The following is a 13,097-nucleotide window of genomic DNA, read 5'->3' as shown; positions in this document are numbered from 1 at the left end:
TTCAGTGTTTATAGTATTTTATGATACAAGGTTACCTTTTTTTCAGTCAAGGAAAATGATAACGTGAATGGTTGTGTGTCCACCACTCAGCTTGGCAAATCCTAAGATCTTGCATATTTTCTTCCCAGTTGTTTAAGTAGTAAAATACTAAAGGTTGAATCTTCATATGGGGGAAAGTGTTTTTAAAATAAATTTACCATTTCTGTCTGTTAAGTGTGTTGCACACTCACTAAGAGCAAAAAAAATAACAGGAATGAAAGAGGTCAAAATACTGCTGAATTTTACCACCTAGAGACAACTATTACCATTTTTATCACCTTCCTTTGTTAAACAGATGCTCTATGTGCTTTTGTCTGGCAAACAGTTTATTTTATTATGGAAAATTTTAAATATATTTTAAAGTAGAGGAAACAGGGTAATGAAATCCTGGGTAACCATAAATCAGCTGGAAGACTTACCAGTTCTCGGGCAGTCTTGTATATATCACCCAGACCCTCCTAGAGCAAATTCCTACCCATAGCATTTCTTCATAAATATTGCAGCATTCAACTCTAAAAGATAACATCCTTTTTGTAAATAAAACGATGTCCTTATTAGACCAAAGATATTAATAATTATTTTGTACTAGCAAGTATCTAGTCTTTTTTTGAGATTACTGCTCATAATTGTTTCTTTCATCTAGTTTGTATATCAAGATCTAAATCTTTTTCATCCATTAGAAGTGACTGTGTGTTTCTTAAGTCTTTCTTAATCCATAGGTTCCCATCACTCTTCATTATTCTCCTTGTGATGTATTTGTTGAGGATGGTTGGTTCTTCATCCTGCAGACAGTTCCAAGCCTGGATGTTGCTGATTGTATCCCTGTGTTGTGTAAGCAAATTCCTCAGTCCCTGCATTTCCTGTAAGCTTTCATTCCCTTTGCATGGTTTGGCTAGACTGCTACCTAGGTTAAGCTGTGGTGCCTCCAGATCTTTCTTTTGTGATGTTAGTAGTCCTTGATAATTACTACCTAGATGCATTATTTCATTAAGAGTTAGGCAGTGGTGGTGGCATTCCAATTTTATTGTTTTGTTTTCATTTTTTGCTGAGAAACTTCTACAAATGGAAACTTCCTTTTTTTTTTTTTCCAGGATTTGATTATAGGTCATGAGGAGAAGCAGGACAAAATGTTGATTTTCGTTTATTTACTCTTTTCAAAATAATGATTTGGTTCTCTAGCACCTTCCAAAAGTGACCAGTGAAATTTTTTTTCTTCTTCTTCGTATCATTGTAAACTTATTGATTTAAATCTATCTGTGGTATTTTAAGTCTTTCCAGTATTAGGATCATTAGTGCTCTAATTTTCTCATGCAGAATTTGGATTTCTTATTCTGAGTGTTGCCTTGTGCTTAGGCTATTTGCATTTCTTTTTCTGTAAGATTCCTGTTGATAACCTTGCCTTTTTTCCTAGGCACTTATTCGTATTTTTCTTTTTTTAGGATATTCTTTTCTATCTTTAGGAATATTAACTCTTTTATCTTACAAAATGAAAACATCACCCCTCAAAAAGCTCGCATAAACAATATAGGAAGATAAACTGGGAAAACATTTGCAGTTTTTATCACAGACAAAAATGAGTTCATGACTCAGCAGGAAAGACAATAGCAGTGATTGGAAAGCCACAGCCTGGACTCCCTCTCCTGGGTTCGAATCCACGCTCTGCAGTGGGACACAAGTTAACTTGAACACTCTGAGCCTTCTCCTTCCCCGTAAGTGAGATGAGAATCCTCATAGCACAACTTCATTAATTTATTGGGAGCATTTCTTGAGCGAATGTCAGCCTGGTACAATGCTGGTACACACAAGCTCAATAACTAATAGCTTCTGAGACTTTTGTTACCAAAAACTCTGATAATCAGACTTTTGTCAATGGTTTGGGAGTTGGGCAGTAATTCTCCTCCTCTCCTCCTTAGATGATTTGGGTTTATCCAGCCCCTCAGTCCTTCCCTAGACTGGCCTTCCCACTTTGCCACCACGGAATTAGCAAGGAAGTGGTGTAGCTTGCTTTGGAGATCAGTCAGTGAAGGAAGTCAAACATAAATGATTAATTTATGTCCACACACAGACATTATGCACTGGCTCCCTATTCTATGCTTACTCTGTGCCTCACAGAAAGAAACGTGACATAGACTTGATGTTCTCAGTGACTTGGTCTAGTAGGCAAGACACAAACATACTGCTGTGCATATTGCTATTTTTCACCTCCTAAATTCCTTTTAAGAGCCCTTGAGGGGTTGTTATGCTCATTTAATAGATAAGAAAATTCTTACCACTATGAATTATAAATGCATTATATTAATTCAAACATAGCATCATTGTATGAAAATTATCCTCAACAAGAATGCTTGGAACTATGTATTATGACTTCTGTCTTGAAGATGAACCACTGAGAGGTGGAAAAGCATGCCCAGAGACAGAGAGTGGGGCAGCTGAGCCAGGAATCAAACCCAGGCAGGGATCTAATACTTTTAGCCTGTACGACCTTTGCAGTTTATGGTATCAAGGCGAACTACTGTCCATGTTGACAGCCTCCTAGAATGATGCATTTTTGCTAAGCGTCTTTTGGTGTTCATGTGGCATAATACTGTAGATCTAACTTACCTATGTCACCGAGAATAGAAGATTGGACACGGGTGTTCTGGGGATGAGGTGATGCTTCCTGATATTTTCTTTCTTGGGTTAGTATCTAGAGGTATATGGCAAACTGCCACTTAAAATGGCCCCTGGTAATTGAATCACTGGTTCATTAAAGTAGGAACCCCAGCTCTATTTCCACACTAACCTATAAGGCCAGGGGTGGGGGAGATGGTGGTGGTTAACCCACCATTGTCTGGGTTTGAGGTGGCACAGAAAGCCCACTGTCTTGGTTAGAGGCTGTGTGAGATGGCATGCTGCCACTGTGAGTTCCTACGAGGTATCTACAAGGTTGTGTGGTCCATGGGCACATGTGGAATTTGATAGAGAGTTTGACCGAATATGTAAATCATGCAAAGAGCAGTGGTATTTAGGGAATGGTGTGTGTGTGTGTGTGTGTGTGTGTGTGTGTGTGTGTGTGTGTGTGTACACACTTGCTATTAGGCTGAGAACAAGGACTGCTTGTCTGGTGATGGTGATAAATACCCTAAAGCAAAGGTGGACCTGTATTTGTAGATATCGAAAATAGCAAACATGAGCCTGGGAGGAATAGTGGGCAGGTGCATAAAGAAAGAGGTGCGGGTGAGCATCTCTCCTTGAATGCTAAATTTTAAAAGCCCATCTTGTGGGCCACTGTCCTATCTACAGACCGTCTGTGTCTGACCCATTTGATGAAGTCTTTGATAAATCATTTGTTAACTAGCTAAAGCAAAATATAGATCCACAGTTAGCCGGGATGCTAGCAAATTCTTTGAAGTTTCATTATAATGTTCAGTGACATTCCTTCCAGAGTCCCCTTGACTTTTCCATTCAATTTGAAAGGCTAACCAGGTAAGCAAATAAGGTGCTAATGAATGGGCAAGAGATCAGGTATCTAAGTAAGTCATTGGATACTTTCTATATTCCTTAAAACCCAGTGACGCAAATTTTCTTTTGTTGTTCCCTGGTAGTTGGATTGTCTGGTGTCCAGATTAGGAATAAACAGCAGACACCCACATTTAGCCCCAAGGTAGTGACTGTGGTTACAAATGAGCATCTATATCTCCAAAGTACTTTGTTTCACGGACCCAACGTTGTTTCAGTAGGGTCAGCTGGTAGGAAATATAATTAATATTTTGTTAACGGAGTCCTAGCGGTGACTCGGTTCACTGAATCTGCTGCTCAGGAAGCAACTCTAGGAAGCTGTGGTGTGACCTCCTCGAAGGCTTTGCAAGAAACCTGCCCTCTGCTCGGTCTGGATGCTTCCACGCTCCTCAGCAGCGACGGAGCTGGGCCGGTTTTCACAGTTGCATTCTTTCAGGGACGGGCTGAATTCTTCCTTGGAAGTTAAAACTGGGGCATTTCCAAGTGTCAGAACTCGGTTTAATCAGAAATAAAATCCGGGAAAGAATCCTTTGTGATTTCCAGCATGTTTGGGGAATGCCAGTAAGCCCCAGGGTTGGTTCTCAGCTTAAATCCCGACTGTCACTTTCTAGTTGTGTGATTTCACACAGATTACTTAATGACTTCCCAATATGCAAATGGAGGTAATGGACATGTCGTGAAGCGTTCCTGGCAACACGAGTGCTGTGTGCAGGTCTGAGAGGCACAGCCTTGGACACCTACGTGGTTTCTCTCTCATCCCAGTGCTTCTCCACTTCCTGGTAAAACCCGTCCTAGTTCAGTAGATTGAAATTCACAGTTCATGCCTTCTCCCTGGCATGCTTCCACCCAGAAAGCTTCAATCAAGAGCCATTTTAGAGCTCCTGGTATCTTTATGTCCCTCTCCTACTCTCCCTCGTCCTGCCTTCTCCACGGAATGTGTCTGGGTGCCTTTGTGGATCAGTGCCCATGTGTGTTCTACGCCCACGGGAATCATTGTTAACACAGCCCAATCATCAGAGAGGTGTGGTTCACACTCTGCCGTCAGAACAGCCACTAATTGATACCTTTTGAAAAATGTCATATTCCCTGAAGCATTCAAGGCTGCCCAACAGGCAAAGATTACACCCACCTCTATGATTAGCGCTCGAACCGTGCAAACGCTGGTGATTAAAGACACATGTTGTTCTTTCTTGACATCATTCCCTTTGACAGTATTCCTCGTATATTCTTTCTTGGTTTATTTTGCCGTAGAACAGCATTAATCCCATCATGTTTCCAAAGATGTTGAAAAAGCTGATTTTAGCAGCTGGGCCATCTGAGCTCAATGCCTTCTAGACCATTCCTCCATGTAGCAGCTCGTTAATGAATAGAGTATGTACTGGTGGATTTGGTGACTACTTATCATTTCTTTGCTGAAGGAGGGAATAAACCAGGATCAATTAAGAAGAGCTGTGTGCTGGATGGGGGCTGGGGAACAAGCAGGAAATTGGCTTGTCTCCTGAGAAAACCAAGAGTTAGAGAATTCATCCTCTGTATCAAGCAGAAATTAGGCTATTTGTAACAGCACACTCTGCACTACTTGAGTGAATCAACAGCTTTGTAGGAGTTTGTCATGTCTTCCCGTGTCTGGGTGGAAGTTAGGAAATTTCGAAAGAAAATGAGAAACTGCTGGAATAAAAGCTTCATGAGGGTAGGAATAAAGTCATTAAGAGTCTCTACCCTTAACAAAATGCATAGTAAATATTGTGTACTCAAAAGAACATTGGCTAGTAAATGCATTTCTGAGCAAGCCTATCAGTGAGTTGGCATAGAGTAGAAGTAACTTTTCCCCGAAGCATCCTAACTTCTTATTAGGTTGTGGTATAGCTAAATCTGAAAGGTAGGTGACATGTCTTTATGTTGTTACTACCTGAACATAGACAGTTTCTTAATACCAGGTAGGAGAAAAGAAAGAAAGATGCATTTGGATAGACTGGAGACTTGAATTCTCAAAGCAGTCAGCAAAATTTCTTTAATAACTCCATATATCATTGTGCTGAATGATAGCATTGTTTGCTTTCAAAGTTGTGTTTCTTGGCTTTGGAATGCAGGAATAATTGTAGAGTGTGGCTTTATGATTATCAGCCTGCCGCAGTACTAGGGCCAAGATCATCTCAAATTGCTGGTCATCAGCAAGAAGACAAGAAATGAACCAGAGAACTTGAGTTTCTCATGTTACAAAGTTCTGCCATCTGCCCTGATTGTGGGGGCAGTTGAGGTAACGACTTTCCAGAGAATGTCCTCAAGGGCCACGAAAGCAATTACATATGCAGAAAGGTGAAAAGATTCCGACTCTGCAGGCAGGTAGATACAATCATGAAATTTTATGCAGAATGTCATCCTGCAGCAATAAAGAATGAAAATTAAGAGCAACAAATATCTATTGAGCACTTAGGTCCTGCACAGTAACAGGCGATTGACCTGTTACCTTGTTTGATTTTCATAACCCCCCAAAAGAGGCAGGTGTTACCTCTCACTTTGACAGAAAACCATGACAGAGAGGTGGAGTGTCTTGGTCAGTTTCATAGTGGTGGAACCAGCATGTGTCCTGAAGCCTAGTTCTTAACCATTATACCCTGCTTCCTAATCTGTCTTACTTTCCTTTTAATTAGTGAAAGTTTCCCTTATACTGAATAATCTTTTTGTTTTTTGGTGTTTTTTTTTTTTTTTTTTTTTTTTTTTNTTTTTTTTTTTTTTTTTTTTTTTTGAGCTGGGAACTCTTGCGGGGCGGGGGGGCATGTATTTTAGCCCAGTGAGCAGTGGGCTCTCGGGAAGATGAAAGGATCTCTCTACAGGCACTCAGTGTGTTCCTGGCCCAGTTAGGTTCCGATCCATGATCCTGTGAATCCTGCCCTGCAACTTTTCCCTAAACAGATCTCTTCTCTCACCTTTATCTAATCTGAGATCCCTTTTCCTCCTGTTCACTCAGGGAAGGAAGGGACTGAGATTTGAGGGAGGGACAAGAAATAAAGGCACAGAGGAAAAGGCAGTGAAAACTGAGGACAAGGTGAGAGTTAATAGTGAGCTTGCAGGGGCGCCTGGGTGGCACAGCGGTTGAGCGTCTGCCTTCGGCTCAGGGCGTCATCCTGGCGTTATGGGATCGAGCCCCACATCAGGCTCCTCCGCTGTGAGCCTGCTTCTTCCTCTCCCACTCCCCCTGCTTGTGTTCCCTCTCTCGCTGGCTGTCTCTATCTCTGTCGAATAAATAAATAAAAATCTTTAAAAAAAAAATAGTGAGCTTGCAACATGAGGATGTAAGCAGAGCCATCCCACTCTATGCAATATATCCTTTTTAGGAGTTTCTAGAAATCCTTTTGGGCTTTTCAGATATAATCTACATCTTCTGTGTCACATGCCAACTGTACCGAACCTATTCCTAATGCCAAGACTAATAGGTCTTCATGTAGTTGTCGTTACAGTAACAGGAGTGCTGGAGAAAGATGACTTTGATTTAAACCTGGCTCAGACACTTTCGATCTGAGTGGCTTTGAGAAGGTTTACATAAACTTCCTGTTTGTTCACTGGTTCAGAAATATATATCGAGCCCCACGTTGGTGCTAGGCTGGGAGTGAAGTGCTGGAGGCACGGCAGGATGCCAGAGAGAAAATGCCTTGCGTGCACAGAGCTTTTGTTTTACTGGGGAAAGGCAGATGAGCGAGGAAACCACGTAGTAGATGAGCATGTCTTCACCAGGTGGTAAACAGAGAAGGGGGAATGAGGAGATGATGTGGTCAGGGTTTACTGCTTTAAGTAATTGTGCAAAGTTCACAGTGGAAGCAAGATTTCAAGTGGTGAGGGGGAAGACAGCCTTCCAGGTGAAGGGAATGGTAAGTCCCGACCCTCACGTAGGGCTAGAGGGAGAGCTGGGAGGCCAGTGTGGCTGGGGAAGAATCAATGAGGGAGAGAGTAGGAGGTGAAGACAGTGGTAACACAGCTGTGTCATGTGGAGTCTTTTGGGCCCCTGTAATGACTTTGACTTTGATTCTGAGCGAGGCGAGAGGTTTTGAGGAGGAGAGTGTCCCGGTCTTACTTGGGGGACGAGTGGAGAGTGACCGCCATGGTTTGAGCATGCCCGCTGCGCAGCCCTAGAGATCTATAATGATGCCTTGAACCAGAGTGTTAGTGAAGGAGCAGGTGAAAGAGGGCAGCTTTAGCGTTCTTTCTGGTGAGAAAACCACTGGATCTTGAAGAGAACATGAGGTGTATATATTTGAGAGACAAGGGTCAAGGTTGACTCGCAGGGTTTGTGCCTGACCAGCAGGGTGAATAAAATTGCCATTGAGAAGAATAAATTAGAAAGAGTGTGAGCCTTACCTGCTTTATTCAGAGGGTGTTGTGTTGGTGATAGAATCAGGACTTCACTCCGGGCACGTCCTGGCATGGCTATTAGAATTCCAAGCAGACTTGTTGTATAGTCAGTTCATAGGGGAGTCTGGAGTTCAGTGAAGTGTCTGGGCTTGGAGACGATCTCAGAGTTGTCAGTGTATAAATCGTTTCTCAAGCCACAGAGCTGGGAGATGCCCCCTGATGAGTGAGTGCATGGAGAGAAAAGGCTCAGGACTGAGTTCCAGGATGCTCTCCCCTTGAACGTTGTGAGATAGAGAGGATCTCACAGAGGTAGCCGAGATCGGCCAGGAATGACTGGCAAGTTTGCTGTCTTAAAAGCCAAGTGAAGGAATGATCTCAAGGTGAAGAAGTTATGCAGGGTCCCCTGGTCTCGTTTTAATGTAGACGCCAGCGTTAAGCACGTTGTTTGTGTTTAATATTAAAGATTTGTTGGATTCACTGGTGGAAATAGGCCGCAGGTAATGAATTATCATAGGAAAATGATTTTTCCTCTCCGATCTTCGGTTTCCCTAAAAGTTAAATGAGCGAATTTAGCGAGTCATGTCCTAAAAAATTTGCCAGCCTGGATATAGTGTGACTTTTTCTGCTTTTGTGTGATTTCTCGAGTCTAATCACGATTGAATCCATCCAGCTATTATTTGTATTTAGGCCAATCAGAGTGTCGCGTGTCTTCTGTTTAGCCTCTTCAAGCCAAATGGTCTGGAATTTCAAATCCCTGTTGAAGTTTCAGTTTAGTTTTTGTTTATGAACATCTTCTCCCTCTTGTGATTTTCGTAGACGTGGAAGAAACCTCCGTCCTCAGAAAGCAGTATTGGAACCTGTGTGGAGGTTAAGAAAACTATCCCCTTGGTGGTGGCCCGAGGAGATCATCTAAACTCCAATGTTGCCCTGAAATTCGTGTTCAAGATTCAAGAAAATTAGGACTGCTAAGGTATGGACATTTGATTTTGAGAGATGATACATAATTTATATTCATATATTATATATATATAATCTTTTTTTTATGAAGGCAAATACATTTAAAGATACGTAATCATTTTCACAGCATTTTCTCCTCTTCATGCCCTGTTTCTCTTTCCTTTCTCCCTTCTTCCTTTTGAGCAGTGATCTTAATATCTTCTGCCACCCACTTTTGGGATGTGATGGGCTGAATAAAGGTACAGTGAGAGAAACTGCAGTCCGTCCACATTGTCTCAATGAAGTGACCCGGGGAGAGTAAGATGAGGCCTGGGGCGAGGTTTGGGCAGGGGTCTCTGAGAGAAAGAGGAGTGAACTTGAGGTGGCTGCCCATGTGATGAGACTTCAGATGCCAAGATGAGTCAAGTGCTGCTCTGGAATGCGTGGTTAATTCCCACTTTCACTGTCCACAGGACCTCGTGGCAAAGCTTTGTATTATTTCTTAAGATATTTAGGAAGACCTGTCTTGATATTTCTCTTGGATATATACCCATGTTGGGGCAGACTAAGTTTGAGTATGGAGGTTCCTTTTGCTCCTTTCTGGTTGCAGTGAGACTCCACTGTGTGTATGTCCACATGCACGTGTATCTGTAATACATGTGGGTTATATATGTGTATATACATATGTGACTCACTGAGCGGTGTGTAATCTCTCTCATCCTCTCTGGGTGGGGAGAGAGGGACAGAGAGAAGGAGGAGAGAGAGAATCCTACGGAATGGCATGTTTGTTGTGTCTCAGGCATTGTGGTGTCAGCTTGGGGGAGAACGTCACATGTACCACTGATGACAAACATCTGGAAGAGGGATTTCTGGTCTGGGAAACCAAAGGAGCTCTAAATAAAAAGGTTTTCTGAGACTCGGTAGCAAGGAAGAGTCAGGGGGCAGACTCCCCCTCAGAAATCATAGTGGTGACATCTCTAGGCGCACTTCCTGCATGGAACAGGAGTACTGAGTACAACACTGGTTATAAGCCCTGGGGAAATGTAGTTTAGCAGCCTAGGACCACATGACCCATCTAAGAGAAATTATAGAATGTCTCCGACAGTTCCATTGATGACTCATTTGCTGTCATTTTAATTTCCTTCAAAGAAAAAATAAAACCCCCGTAACCCCAAAGCTCTGGAAATTGGGAGAACAGTTGTAGCTAAGGTATCGGTTGGCTCCCTTCTCGGGCACAGAGCCCCCCCCCCCCCCCCCCCCCCCCCCCCCCCNTGTCATCAGCTCTGCAAGGCAGAGGTCCAGAGCTGATGACAGGAAAGACATTATAGCCTTAGGCCCGTTTTCATTTTATCTCTGACTTTCTCACTGTTGAAAGAAATGTGGTATATACTTTTCGTTGATTATGAAAAGACCTTCCTTTCAGGAGGAAGCACATCTCCTTTCTCTCTAGTTCTTGTAAAATCCTCTAAGGCCCATGCCGAAATGATTAGGCTCCAATATTCACACTGCACACGGTACTTCTGAGAAGAGTGCTAAGGGACCGGTGACAATGGGAAGGTGGCATTTGAAGCTCCCCTGTTCCCTTTATTTGGGGGATTTTAAATTTTTTTTCAAAGAGAAGAAATAATTTATCACCTTTACAAAGGGCACCTTTAAAGCAGTGTGTAAGTCTAAACAATTATTTATGAATTCATTTCCCTTTAACGTAGTTTCAGAGGCTAAATAGGTAATTTAACAATCAGGAAAAGAAATAGCATCCCTTTTTTGAGTCCTGGCACCAATCTCAGCATTGCTGCATACGAGATACCCCGTAGTGGCGTGGCCCTCACATGGTCTTGATCTGTTGGAAAGGAAAGCTGAAAAGCTGTTCTGTGCTCGTCCTAAAAATCAAAAGAAACTTAGGGGTTGGGACTGAGATTTTGATGATGGAGTGCTTGCCTTTGAGTGTGTTGATCTTTAATTTAGGGTCCCTATGTTCCATCAGGAGTATTCACCTAGATGCTGATTACTTAAAACAAATTCATCAGAGAAAGTTTTAAAGGACTTGGCTATAAAAAGGTTCCTGGTTTAGAGGCCAGTCAACCCTTAAGGGGCGGAGAGAGCTTTCTCTGATGGTTGGCAGAGGCCACAGGGAGAAGAATGGCCCCTTCGCAGTACATGTTTATCACTAGATTGGGCTGGATCGCGCCGTCCTGTACACAGGTATGTGCACGCCCCCGCTCACAGACCAAAGCTCCATTTCCAGGAAGGAAGGAGGAAATGAGGCAATGTTGGGACATCAATCTACCCTAATGTTTCCTGGCTTCCATGCTCTGGTGCGTTCAGCAGATTTTTCAGATGTCTTTTCAAGTGAAGACAGTATAAATTAGTGGCTATGTTCGCAGACTTTAGAAAAGGCAAATCAAGCTTCTGTATGAACATTAGGGAAGCCATTTAATTTTTTTTAAGCCAATGCTGCTCAAAGTGTAGTCCAGAAACCCACAGCATCAGCATCACCTGAGCTTGTGACGCATGCAAATCATCAGGCCTTTCCCCAGACTTACGGCAGCAGAACCTCTTGAAGGGAAGTCCGGGAATCTGTGTTTAAACCAGCTTTCGAGGTAATTCCTGTGCCATGCTGAAATTTGAAAACCACTGCTAACCCTGGTCCCTGGTGTCTGAAAAAGAGAGCTTTTAGAAAATCTTAGGTCTAAAAATGAGGACACTTTAAGAAAATGAATACACCTAAGTGCAGGTGTATGTGTGTATATAAACACACACACACATTTACAAATACATATATATGGCATTGAATGGGAAAATTTTTTCAAATGGCAAAAGCAAAATTACTAAGGTCTGAATCATGGCATCTGAAATAAAAAAAGTGGAAAATAATAATAAAAAGTAATGTTAGAATAGCTGCCATTATAAATAAATGAATTGATGGAACAGAATAGAATTCTGCATTAGACACACACACACACACACACACGTAAAGTCAACTGGCTTTCAGCAAGAACACCACATCAATTCAATGGCATAAAAACACTATTTCAGTAGATAGTGCTAGAACAACTGGATATTTACTTGAAAAATAAAAAAATCTAAACCCTTACCTCATCCCATACATACAAATCAATTTGAGTCCAATTGTACAATGAAAATAAAAGCTAAAACGACAAAGATAGTAGAAGAAAAATAACAATACCTTCGTAACTTCAGAAGGCAAAGGCTTCTTATAAAGGACACAAAAGCACAAGCCATAAGAAGGGGGAAAAGTACACTGAACTTCATGAAAGTTAAAAACCTCTACTCACCAAAAAAAACACCACTGAGAAGATAAAGAGATGCCCCACAGACTGGGAGAGACTGTTCAGAACATATATATCCAACATGTACTTGAAGAGCCATTTCTCCCAACAAGACACAGAATGGCCAGTGAACAGAAGCAATGGTGTTTAACCTAACTTGCCTTCCGGGAAATGCATACTGAAAACACAATACGATACCACCACACACCTATTGGAATGGCTAACATAGAAGGAGTGCCAACACCACAACCTCCGAGGAGACCAGCAGCTGGAGCTCTCACAGAGAACTGGTAGAAATGTAAAATGCTCCAAGCACTTTGAAGAATGATCTGGCAATTTCTTAGAAAGTGGCACAACTGCCTCACCTAAGAACCAGCAATTCTAGTTGTAGGTATTTGTCCACGAGGCTTGAAAACTTTTGTCCACATGTGTTGATAGCTTTTTTTTTTTTTTAAAGATTTTATTTATCTATTCAACAGAGATAGAGACAGCCAGCGAGGGAGGGAACACAAGCAGGGGGAGTGGGAGAGGAAGAAGCAGGCTCATAGCAGAAGAGCCCGATGTGGGGCGATCCCATAACGCCGGGATCACGCCCTGAGCCGAAGGCAGACGCTTAACTGCTGTGCCACCCAGGCGCCCCTGCTTTTTTTTTTTTTTTTAATAAATAGTCCAGTGCTGAAAATTTCTCAGATGTCCACCAACAGGAAAATGGAGGAACTCGGATATATTTGTAAAATGAAACACTCTTTTGCAATAAAGAGGAACATTCTACAGATAAACATAATAACAGGAATGAATCTCAAAAACAGTATAATCAAAATTAGTTAAATAACAAAAAATACTTTATGATTTCTATGAAACTGTAGAGTAGTCAGAACTCATCTGTGATGGTAGAAATAGTTCAGTGCTTGAGTCTGGTGTGACCTGATTACCTAGGGAAGGTACATGAGGGAAGTTTCTGGAGTGACAGATGTTCTGTAACTTGAC

General features: G+C 42.0%; 1 protein-coding gene across 2 annotated transcripts in view; it reads left to right on the top strand.

The window, feature by feature from the left end:
* SGCD (sarcoglycan delta) overlaps positions 1–13,097 on the top strand; it is a 941,028-nt gene that overhangs the window by 358,279 nt on the left and 569,652 nt on the right. For both annotated transcript variants that reach the window (XM_011219187.3, XM_034656815.1), the window contains one exon: positions 8,701–8,854. The gene's annotated coding sequence lies outside the window, so the exon portion shown is untranslated. The remainder of the gene's footprint in view (positions 1–8,700; positions 8,855–13,097) is intronic.

Source organism: Ailuropoda melanoleuca, chromosome 3 (assembly GCF_002007445.2).
Source record: "Ailuropoda melanoleuca isolate Jingjing chromosome 3, ASM200744v2, whole genome shotgun sequence".
NCBI classification, from domain to species: Eukaryota; Metazoa; Chordata; class Mammalia; order Carnivora; family Ursidae; genus Ailuropoda; species Ailuropoda melanoleuca.
The sequence above is the reverse complement of the archived record's forward strand: the minus strand, read 5'-3'. Positions and strand labels throughout refer to the sequence as shown.